The sequence below is a fragment of the Leopardus geoffroyi genome, chromosome A3, assembly GCF_018350155.1.
Source record: "Leopardus geoffroyi isolate Oge1 chromosome A3, O.geoffroyi_Oge1_pat1.0, whole genome shotgun sequence".
Taxonomy (NCBI): Eukaryota; Metazoa; Chordata; class Mammalia; order Carnivora; family Felidae; genus Leopardus; species Leopardus geoffroyi.
In genome coordinates this window covers 4,428,781-4,437,976 of record NC_059336.1, presented here as the reverse complement: position 1 = coordinate 4,437,976, position 9,196 = coordinate 4,428,781, and the positions used below count along the sequence as shown (strand labels likewise).

The following is a 9,196-nucleotide window of genomic DNA, read 5'->3' as shown; positions in this document are numbered from 1 at the left end:
GAGTGGACGTGTCGCCTGGAATGTTCGCCGTGGCGCAGAGCAGACAGAAAATTCTGAATGTGGCCAGAGCTGGAAGAGGACATCCCCGTGTGGCCAGGACAGGGGCCCTGTCGGGGGCTTGGGGCTCCCAAGTTCTCCTCCCTGGGGGGGGGGGGGGGGGGGGTTGGGGGAGGGCACAAGACTACAAACCTAACCGCCTGGCGCCCCAGACGAGCAGGGAGTGGGCGACAAGCCCGTGGCTACCTCAACCAAGGTCACTGCATTCCACATTTATTATGCAGCAGTACAAAGTGTTTGCTCTATACGTGTTCCGTTATTAATTTTTCTTTAACAACAGATGGTCTGGAGGTTCCCGCTTTCACCTGATACAGCTCGGTGGTAACCCAGCAGGGTAAAAGTCCTCTCAGCTCAGGTGGCTGTTGGGGGGGGGGGGGGTGCGGGGAGCTGCCACCGTGAATTAATCTTCAAGAAGCCTGGGGGTGAACCCAAAGTAAGCTCAGGCAAGGTGTTTGGGAGGGGCCCCCTTGCTGGGCCGTTCCTCAAAGCTAAATAGGACTCAACTCCCAAGTGACATCTGCAGACGATGAGGCACAGAAACCCTTCCGAACAACGGTTCTGGTAAGAGGCGAAGGCTGATCTCACCTCGTTTGTACAGACCCGTGTCTCTTAGCAAAACCTCGCTTCAGAGCAAAGGTTAAACTCCCATCGAGAAGAGGCTGAAGCTTCAAGGAGCATCGACACACAGTGCTGCCAGAGCTTTAGCGGGGACACGGCTGCCGGAGGCTCCGAGGACAGCCGAGAACAAAGAGGCTGGGGACGGAAAGGATGAGAAGAGGGGGAAGGAAGGGTTAACAGGACGAACAAACCAGACACACAGACACGCGTGCACACACACGACGACACCCCACGGCCACACTCGGGTGGCTCTTCAGCTTGAAGAACAGCCACCAGCGCAACCCCTATTGAGGGGCCATCTTCGGACTGTTGTCTGTTGTGGACTTGAGAGAAGCAGTAACGGTTCTGGAAGTGTGGCCCCTCTTCTGATGAGAGAGACCCGGCGCTTCATGAGATCGGCTGGGAGTCACGATCTCCAAGGCCTTCTGGTGGGACCTTGGGCCAATCGCCGGCTCAGAGTTGACTTCAGAGCCTTGGCCGGTAAGAGCAGACCACAAGAAGTCAAGCTCACGGAAGCCTTTAGGAAGGAGACAGAACCACGGCGGTCCCGATGACGCCGCAGAGCAGGGACAGAGGCTGGGGAACAGAGGGAATGAGGCGGTTGGATCTGGGGCCTCATGCACCGCGAAATGACTGCGCTGCTGGAAACCCATCATCTCCGGACCCAACTGGCGTTCCGGAAAGCCATGCAGGTGCTGTCACTTACCCGAGACCACACGGCCAGATCCAGAGCAGGTCCAGGAAGCGTCCAGGGCCAAGGGGACCACAGGAACCCCTACCCAGGGATTCTCCTGAGAAAGGGGCATCGAAAGCCCCGTCAACATCATCACTGCAGCTGCGCCACCTAGTGGTGAGGGACTGGGGCACTTTGTGCCACCCCCTGAGCCCCAGAAACGTCCCTCACCCAAAGAGAGGACAAGGGCGGGGCTGCAGGAGAACCTAGGGGTGTCCACAAGACCCCTTCACGGTGCACCCACAGGGAGCACGGGCCACCCACACACCCAATCCAGCTGCCCATTTTCATCATGGGCCTGAGGAGGGGCTTCAGGCACAGACCTCTCAAGGCTCACTGTCCGCCAGAAAGTTACAATCAGAAAACTCCTATGACACCGTATCAACAGGTCCTACTGCTCCTTCCAGAAGTGCTGGTGAGAGGGAAGGCACTGCTGGAAATCGGGTCACCACACACACACTGGTGTCCATCCGGCCTGTGGCTGGTCTTCCTAACCATGACATCCCCCCTACCACCCACACCCGTCGGCTCTCCAAGGCTGCCTTGCCCTGAGGCCATGTCCGCTCCAGGCTGGAAGGAACCAGCGAGAGAGAGAGAGAGAGAGAGAGAGAGAGAGGCCTCAGAGGGAAAGCCTTCCCCAGATTGGGCCACCTCAGGAACCAGGCCCCAGCTAACCCAGCTCAGACCCTGGTCAAATTAGAGTGACCTTTGACCTGTGGCACATCCACAGGCCGGGGCCGCGAGCCTCCCAAATGCATCGCAAACATACTCATCATGACCACTGGCGGGTCCAGCCGGGCCTCCTCGAGACCAGCTGGTCTCCCAGCCGCTCCTCTGCCTCTGCCAACCCCTCTTCCACGGGGTAGCAGAAAAAAGCATTAGAAGATGTGGATTCAGACCACAGCTTAGACTCCTCGGCACTCCACACGCCCTCACCCACCCCCGCTCGCCTCCCTCTCAACTCCTGCAGCCGGGCTGGCGTCCCTCTGTCCCTGGAGCCCGTGGCCCGCTCTCCACGACCCAGGGCCTACCCCCAACTGGCTCCAGGGAGGGCTCCTGCCTCAGCCCAAGCGTCATCCCAGACTCCTCCCTGGAGCACCCCCACCTCTCCCAAGCAGCATTCAAAGGCAGTGGTTTAGAAGGTGGACTCTGGAGTTCAGACCCAGACTCTACTACTGTCCGGCTGGATGGCCTTGCACAAGTTATTTGACCTCCCTGAACCTCAGGTTCCCTGTAAAACCGCCGTGAAGATGAAATCAACGTATTTCCCAAACATCTGGGAAAGAGGAAGTCCGGCGAAGGAGCAGACAGACCAGGAGGAAGGGCTTCTCCGAGTCTGAGCCTGGCTGTGTATACACAGGGAAGACTCCTCAGAAGAGGAGGGTCATACAGGTGGCCCCGGAGGCCCAGCTGGGTCACTGGTGCCACGGGGTCTTCCCAGGGGCCTGGACAAGGAAGAGGGAGTCTGAACCGCACAGGACAAGCAAGAGATTCTGCGCAGCAACAGGGATGAACTTGAGGGCCCCAAGACTCCCCCCTCCTCGCCACCGAACGCCCCCTTAGCCTTCCTTCCCGGTGCTAAGAAGCCACGTCCAGGTTCCAGACCCACCCTGGCCCCCTCGAGCCTTCCCAAGCCCCATCCTCGTGACCAAGAGGCCCAGGGCCACAAGGGCGTTGGCATCGCCGCAGTAACTGCCCTAACCCTGTTGTGTTTCTGCTCAGGTTACTAAGGGGCCACGGGGAGAAAAGCGGGCAGCGAGCTGCCTCCGGGGGCCTGGCAGGGGCCTTCGTGAAAGCCAGCCGCCCCTTCCTTTGCTTCCCCCGTCCCAGGCCGGGCCACCCAGTGCTCTTCCATGAGCCCAGGTCTCCCAAGACCAATGTCAGGGCAAAGTCAAGGAGGCCCCAGCCAGCAAGTCAGTGGCTAATTCTGATGGCCCTCGCCCCTTCTGAGATAATAATAGCTCCACTTGACTGCAGAGACAGCAAGTGCAAATGCCTACAGAGGCCAGGCCCTGCTCAGAGGTGAGTGATGGGGCCAGGTGGCGCCCGGCGTGGTCTGCAGCTCGCCGACAGGGGGCAGCCGCCCCTCGGTTACGGCTGCCTGCGGACGAGTCCTGGCCGACCCGAGGCTCCCACAGGCCGGGAGAAGTCAACTCTCCAAAAGTTTTGGTAGCATCTCCCGGTATCCAAACGTTGGCGGCTACCAGAACACCGACGTCAAAGACAATACTCTGTGCGGTTGAAACACAACATGTCGCCGGGTGGGATGGGCCTGGAGGGCGGTTTCCAAGCCATTCCACGATGGCGGTTTTCCACAGATTCGCGTTTGCTAGTAACAACAGCAGCCACCATTTAGGGGCTTGCTCCTGAGCGTCAGGTAGCTAACTCGTCCAGCTTAATCCTCCAGGAGCCCTGGTCCCTTCCCTCCGACTCGGGGGGGGGGGGGGGGACCACCCGGGCAGATCAATGAGTTGCCCCAAGGGAGTGGGGCGGGCACTGGGGTGCTGAGGTCAATGCTCAGTTCTGTAGGACACCAGAGCCAGGAACCTTGACCACAGGGTTGATTCCCCGGCCCGTTCCCCCGTGAGCTCGGGGGCTCCACCCTGCTGACCTCCCAGCTCCGGATGAGTCCTTGGCGTTTCCACACTTGTCCACCTGCCCCTGACCCCACCCGCCAGGCGCCTACCACTTACTTAAATGACCCTCCCGCTCTGTCGTCGCTGAACCTCACGCGCTGGGCTTCTTCCCAGGCACTAATCCTCCCCCCGCCCTCCGGACCCTATCCAGCCACGGTGGTGCGGTGTCCTCCAAATCCCCCTGCCCCTCTGGCCGGTGCCAGCGGAGGTTCCATTTGGCCTGTGACACTTAAAAATATCCGTCCAGCCTTGGCAATATAGAACCCAATACCCCCAGCTGTTTAAATACCACCGCCTCGTTCGGCCGGCACTTGCCTGTGCTTCCGGTAAAAGCGTAAGCTGACCCAGAACAACACGGGGCCACCCGAACCCTCTGTTCCAGTCGTGCCCGTCTTAATTTGGCTCCTCTGTCAAGTGCACCGTCCGCCGGAGCCCATTCCTGACCCTACAAGGAGAAGACAGGCACAGGCCTGGGGGGGCTTTGAGCGGCAGGGCAAGGTGTGGGCCATCTGTGTGCCCGTGACACGGGAGCACATGCCTGGAGCATGGTGTGATGTCCGCCACAGCTGTCCCTCCCCTCTCCCTGGCTTCCGACCCCATCGGGCCCCACGGCCCTGCTATTAATACAGCGCGAAGAGGCCCGGCAGCTGGCCGTGGCAAAATCTTTCCACAGGGACAGTGACAACTGACATCACACTGATTTGGGCTCTGTATGTTCCAAATGTGCATTCTTTTAGAAAGAGCAGAGCCGGGATTTGCCCGGTCACCAAAAATGGGTCTGCGCTACTTTGGGAATCGGAAAAGTGTCCGGCGATCAACGTGGGGGCCTCTACCGGGGGACCCAGGAGAGGGGCGGTGGCTCCAGGAGGTTCCTGGGGCTCCAGGGGTTGGCGTCTCCTCCCCTCGCGAGGGTGCCCTAGATCTGTGCAGGGATGGAGTGCCTCGGGGGTTGGGGGGGGGGGGTGCCGGGAGCAGGCTCAGCTACCTGACTTGCTCTCCTTGGGGTGAAGGAGGCAGCAGTCGCTGACAGGCTACCGCAGCCGTGCGGGGCCCCGGGGTCTCACCTCCACCTCCGCACGCTTGGAAACCTCCGTAACGACAGGCTGACGAGTTTAAAAGTACGCACGTGAGAAAAGAGTCAACCAAAACGCAACAAAATTTGAATTCGACGTTCAAAAATACCCAACACATATTCACAACACATGTGTGGAAAAAACCCCAACAAACTGCTGAGAACCTAGCACGTGCCAGGAACACTTCTCACTTGGTATGAAAGAAAGGGCGGGCGGGGAGCAGAGCCCCGATGCGCCGGCCGGTCACAGCCTGGCCCGAAAACCACGTCCTCGGCCGGGACACAACGGGTCCCCTCCCCGCATGCCCTGGATTCATTTCAACTGTCCCATTCCATTGACCCATGGAGACCGTCTCAACACATACTTTTTAAATTTAGGACTTACAAACACACAATGAGCCAACCCAAGCAAGACACAGCCGGGAACCGCATCCACTGGACGGCCTTTCTCCCCCGCCCTCGCCCACCTTCTGTGCCAAACGAGCAGAGCCACAAATCTCCGGTGTATCCCACGCGTGCCTCGAACGTGTTCCTTTTATCGTGTACGTATTAGCCTAGTTTTGCTTGCCTCTGACCTGTCTGAAAAGCGTATCCTACCCCACTTCTGGATCTGTACTTTTAGGCACAGGCTCTTTTCTGGCATTTTCTGGCATCCACTCAAGAACCAAGCACATGATGGGAGAAAAGAGCCACCTCCCCCCCCCCCCCGCCCCAAATCCCCGGAAAAGCCCCTCGTGAGAGAAGAGGCCTCAGCACAAAGCGGGGGAGTGGGTGGGCCCCTGCGAGGCACGTCGGCAGGAAGTGGAAGGTGCCTGGGCTCGCGCTCCCGTTGTTTGGGACAGAGCTCTGCGGAGGCCAAGGGCATGGGTTAAAGCCTCACCGATAAGCCTGTTTCTTGGCTGCGTCTGCAAACAAAAACACGTGAGGTGACGGCAAATGTCATGGAAAGAAAATATGCCCCAAGTAATTCAGTCCTGTCGGAGCTCAACAGGCTTCAGCGGGTTGGAAGCAGAATTCTTCCTTCCCACCACCTCCTCAGCCAGGAGTTGCCTTACTAGATACCAGGGTCGAACTCTCCGTCCCCGTCGATGGTAAATGTCTGTTGGCAAGAATACGGCACACAAGACAGGAAGTCCACCTGTCATGCTATCTTCGCTAGGGTCCAGTCGGGGATTCTCCCCGGTGGATGAACGGACTCAGCCCCTCACCGCATGCTGCGGGGAAGACAGGGCCGCCCCGGACGAAGGCGGTGCCGAGGGGATTCCAAAGGGCCAAGAGCCATTGCTGTCCATTTTAAGAGCTACGCATTTATCTCCTTGCGCATTTAAAAAATTCTTAGCCAGAAGCCAAGTGATATTGGAATAATTTTCCTTTAAAACTAAATTCATTTACATAAATACAGCAAGGTGATTTAAAGAACACCGTGAAGCATAGCTATAGAATGGGAATAAGGCAAAAATCATCCAGCTAGTACGGAAACAACTGAAGTTTGGGCAAGAATCTCAATACTTCTAAAGGACTATAGATTTTTTTCTAATTTCTATAGTACTTTTGAACTCAGAAAGTTTTTGACTACATTCTCTGCCTAAAAATGGCCATTCCCTCCACACTCCAGGCCACCTCCCACCTTCTCTGTTCCAGGCAAGCCACGTGTTGGGCACTTCCAATGGCCCTGCTAGAGAGGGTACACTGGGCCCTCAGCATGGAGTGCGTGGGTTGGGGAGGGGGGAGGAGAGGGGCCCAGAGTCCTGGCCGCTGATGCCAAACCAAGCCCCCAACAACCATGTGGTCACTTACCTCGGCTCTCTGGTCAGAAACCCCCAGGAAAGGTCTCAGAGAAAGTTCCTGTTTTCTTTCTCCCCAGTTTGCTCTTTTCCTTGCGTTTCCACCATGACTTCAGAAACACAGTTGGGCAAATTTCCCTGTTCATGCAGAGAGTTCAACCAGTTTAACTAACAGGGGTTCCCACGGCAGACCTTTCTCTCTTCGGAGAGAAGCCTATTTTAAAACTAGTTGGAGATGGGAAGTTACTCTTTTAAACGTGCTGAAAGTAATATCAATGTTAATGTCATTAATTTTATGTATATATGTAACAATGTTATCATATTAATAACAATACTAATATCACTATTAAGAAAAGCTAGGATGCCCCTACAACTCGGTTTTCAGGAAAGCCCTGGTTAACCCCTGTCACCCCAGCACCCCCTCCAGTTACCGCGGCTTTTCACACTCAAAAATGTCCGTGTTGGATGATAAATCATAAGGGAACTCTGGTTATGCGCTGTGACTACCTCGTCTATGCCAGCAATGAGCCGGGCAGGAAGGAGGGCGGGGGACAGGGTCCTCGATCTCAAAGGCTGGCTGGAGAGCATTCTTTCAATCGTGGTCATTCCCAATCTACACTGTCTAGATCAGGGATCGGGGGAGGACGTCTACCAAGCAGGTTCGAAATGATCACGTGATCAGAGCACTGCTTAGCGTTCCCGAGGGGACACCGGCAAGAGCGGTGTGTCGATGCTTGTCTCAGAGAACTCCGTCCCCTTCGTAAGAACTCGAAGAAACTGGGCGCAGAGCCTGTTCGGCGGCCTCTCGCCTCGTCTCCCTCAGTGAGGTCTCCCCCCACCTCCCTTGGTGGCAGGTCTGGGAAATCTATCTCACTGAAGTTCAACCGCCAAGGTCATGGCCCTCAGGAAAACAGCTCCAGGATCTGGCTCCAAATTGGAGGGGGTCTGGCCACAGACCTGGTGTCACTGCTGTCTCGGCCAGAGCAACTGGGTGGTGTGAGGACAGACACACACACTGCTGGTGGGGACAGACTGGCAGTCTCGTACTAAAGGGAAAACTGAGTCAAAGCTCCGTGTCTACCTGTGACCTACCAGTCCTACCGCTTAAGATTGACCCTAGAGAAACCCCTGTAAACGTGTGCACAGAAGTATGTGCCAGGACAGGGGACCGAGTAGAAATAAGCCAAAGTGGACATCAATTGGGAAGTGACTGTCAACGGTCTTCTACCGGGACCAGAGATGACAGGGTGACGACTGCGAAGAACAAGGGAGATCCTGGGTGAACCAACCAAGGGCCTCCAAGCTGACTCTGCCAAGTGACAGAAACGTGACTTGTGTTTTTTGCAACAAGGCATTTTTCTACGCGAAGCTGGTAGCCTCGGGGAATTTGAGAGGTGGAGTATGGAGACCATGGCTGGTGGTGGCAGGCCATTAAAGCCGACGTTGGCCTAGCCCCAGTCTGTATCATTAACTTATTTATGATAAACCGAACCCACACGCTCCACGTGTAATTAAACACTGCATTTTTTTTTTTTTTTTTAAAGTAACAGCCAGGAGAAGCGGCTGACACCTCACCGGTTTCACAGAGGAGGCATCTTGAAAAAGGGTCTTGAGAACGACAGATTTGCCTTTCTTGTACGTAATCCCCATATTCTGGGGACCAGCTTTAAGTAATAACCGGTGCTCTGGGACTTGGCTGGATTTTTGAATAACCAGCAGGAAAAGAGTGTCGCCAAATGATCTTAGCTTTAACCTTGCCCGAGTCCTTCCCGGCTGCCGTGTGGGCCTTGCCAGGCCTGAGAATTAAGGGCATGGTATAGTTCTATTTCGAGCTTTGAAACCACTCCCAGCCAGCTCTTGCTTTGCTCTTTCTTTAATAAGGAGCCGGCAGAATGTCAGTTCTAAAGTGATCAAGAGGAGAGGGCGAAGCTGTGAGCTGTCCGTTTGGATGCTAACAAAAAATAGATCTGCTATCAAGGGGGTGGACGTCCGAGCCCTCGGTTCACGTTCTGCGTCTACGGGAAGATACTCCACTTGGTGTGCCGCACGGGGACCGAAGCAGGACGGTGAAGAATCCAGTCTAGGAGGGCTTCTGCCACAAACCAGCGGGGCCGCCTTCTCCGAGCCTCCGTTTCCTCATCTGAACGACCAAGGGGCTACGACTCGATCTCCAGTCCCTCGCAGCACCGGAAAGCTTCTATCCACAACGACTCTGGCTGGAAACTCAACTTGGGGGTCTCTCTTGTACTGCCCTTCCCACTAGACTCCTCCGCTCCCACTCCAGCGCCTCCCCCCG

At 56.4% G+C, this 9,196-nt stretch overlaps 1 long non-coding RNA gene across 3 annotated transcripts in view; it reads right to left on the bottom strand.

Moving 5' to 3' along the window:
* Nucleotides 1-249: 249 nt before the first annotated feature.
* Nucleotides 250-9,196, bottom strand: part of LOC123579934 — a 30,685-nt gene continuing 21,738 nt past the window's right edge. For all 3 annotated transcript variants that reach the window (XR_006703018.1, XR_006703019.1, XR_006703016.1), the window contains one exon: nucleotides 250-810. This is a non-coding gene — a long non-coding RNA (uncharacterized LOC123579934). The remainder of the gene's footprint in view (nucleotides 811-9,196) is intronic.